Source organism: Arachis ipaensis, chromosome B4, assembly GCF_059453495.1.
Source record: "Arachis ipaensis isolate K30076 ecotype BB chromosome B4, ASM5945349v1, whole genome shotgun sequence".
Lineage (NCBI taxonomy): Eukaryota > Viridiplantae > Streptophyta > Magnoliopsida > Fabales > Fabaceae > Arachis > Arachis ipaensis.
This window is the reverse complement of record NC_142439.1, coordinates 123,195,058-123,197,272: the sequence shown is the minus strand read 5'-3', so window position 1 is coordinate 123,197,272 and position 2,215 is coordinate 123,195,058. Positions and strand designations below refer to the sequence as shown.

Below are 2,215 nucleotides of genomic sequence, written 5' to 3'. Positions count from 1 at the left end.
TATTTAATTTTTTTCTCTTAGTTTCTGAAATTAAGTTTGGTGTTTCTTGGTTAGTAGTATTTGTTTTATTCAATATTTTATCTCTTTACTCAGGTCACCTTACTAGGAATTCTCTATACTCTGACGTAGAAAGTTCCATCTTTTCTGGTCTTCTGTTTATTTATGCGCAGGAACAGAGACAAAGAACATCTGTTAGACTTTGATCCTGAACCTGAAAGGACTTTAAAGCGACGTTTGCAACAAACAAGACTTTGCAAGGACGCGGAATCCACTATGGATCCCAATAATGCTGATAATACCAACATGGCAAATCCGAATGGGAATGAGCAACAAAGGAGAGTGCTTGGCTCTTACACTGCTCCTACTGCAGACCTTTATGGAAAGAGCATTGAGGTCATTCTGGTGCAACAAAACTACCAGTATCATGGTCTTCCTCAAGAAGATCCAAATCAATTCATCTCTAATTTTCTGCAGATTTGTGATACTGTGAAGACAAATGGAGTGAACCCAGAGGTATACAAACTCATACTCTTTCTGTTTGCTCTGAGGGATAGAGCAAAGCTTTGGCTAGATTTTCAACCCAAGGAGAGTTTGGATACTTGGGAAAAGGTTGTTATTGGGTTTCTTACTAAATTCTTCCCACCAAAGAAGCTTACTAAGCTTAGGATGGAGGTTCAGACCTTCAAGCAGAAGGATGGTAAGACCCTCTATGAAGCTTGGGAGAGGTACAAGTTGCTGACTAGGCAATGCCCTCCGGACATGTTCTCCAAATGGACCCAACTAGATATCTTTTATGAAGGATTGGGTGAGATGTCCAAAATATGCTTAGATAATTCTGCAGGTGGTTCATTGCACATGAAGAAGACACTTGAGGAGACTATTGAGCTTATTGAATTGGTTGCTAGCAATCAATATTTGTATTCATCTAACAGAAATTCTGTGAACTCTGAGACTTCTCAGAAGAAAGGTGTGTTGGAAATGGACGCTCTTAATGCTATTCTTGCTCAGAATAAGCTTATGTCTCAGCAAATAAGCCTACTTACTCAACAGATGGGTGGCATGCAAGTCTCAGCTATCAACACCCAAAATCCACCTCAAGAGGTCCCCTATGACATGACAGGTAATTTTATGCAAAATGATAATTATAATTATGCTCAATCCTCTTCTGAACAGGTCAATTACATGGGGAGTGGTCCTAGAAATCCCAATAATGATCCGTACTCTCAGACATACAATCAGGGATGGAGAAATCACCCAAAATTTGGGTGGAGAGACCAACCTCAGAGACATCAAAATTTCAACAATAATTCTCAGGGCGACTTCTAACAGAGCAATCACAATAACCGCCAATTTCAGACTCATCAACAGCAACCACCTCAGCAGGCAAACTCTAAATCCCAAGAAGATTCTAACTGGAAGATGATGAAGAGTTTTATGCAGAAAACCAGAGCTTCTATTAGGAATCTGGAGGTGTAAATGGGTCAACTGAGCAAGCAAATACCTGAGAAGTCTACAGGTACCTTTCCAGGTGATACAGTGGTAAACCCAAGAGAAGATTGCAAGGTCCTTGAATTGAGAAGTGGTAAAGTGGCTGGATCTGAGACCAAAGTCAATGAGAAGTCAATTGAAAAAGAAGCTCCAAAGGAGAAGGAGGAAGAAGTAGACCACGCCCTTCCTAAGCGTGCAGACAACCCATTCTCTGATTCTCTTGACACTTATCCTACCTTGCCAAAAGTTCCAGAATACAAGCCAAAAATGTCATATCTTCAGAGACTTCAGAAGGCTTCCAAAGAAAAGCAGTTTTCTAAATTTTTGGATGTCTTCAAGAAGTTACAGATCAACATCCCTTTTGTAGAGGCTCTTGAGAAAATGCCTCTCTATGCAAAATTTATGAAAGAATTGTTGACCCACAAGAGGAATTGGAAGGAACAAGAAACAGTGGTGTTAACCAAGGAATGCAGTGCCATTATTCAACATAAAATTCCTGAGAAGATGCCAAATCCAGGGAGCTTTGTGATTCCTTACACCATTGGAGATGTCACCATTCAGAGAGCTTTATGTGACATTGGAGCTAGCATCAATCTCATGCCACTTTGAGTAATGAAAAAGCTTCAAATTGAGGAGGTAAAACCCACTCGTATTTCTCTTCAACTTGCTGATCTCTCTATTAAATTACCTGTGGGTGTTGTTGAAGATTTACTTGTTAAAGTAGGAC

At 40.0% G+C, this 2,215-nt stretch overlaps 1 non-coding gene across 1 annotated transcript; it reads right to left on the bottom strand.

Annotated features, from left to right (window-relative positions):
• Positions 1–657: 657 nt before the first annotated feature.
• Positions 658–764, bottom strand: LOC148569053 (small nucleolar RNA R71). Its single transcript, XR_015882485.1, has one exon. It is a non-coding gene; the product is annotated as a small nucleolar RNA R71 (small nucleolar RNA).
• Between the last annotated feature and the right edge of the window lie 1,451 nt (positions 765–2,215).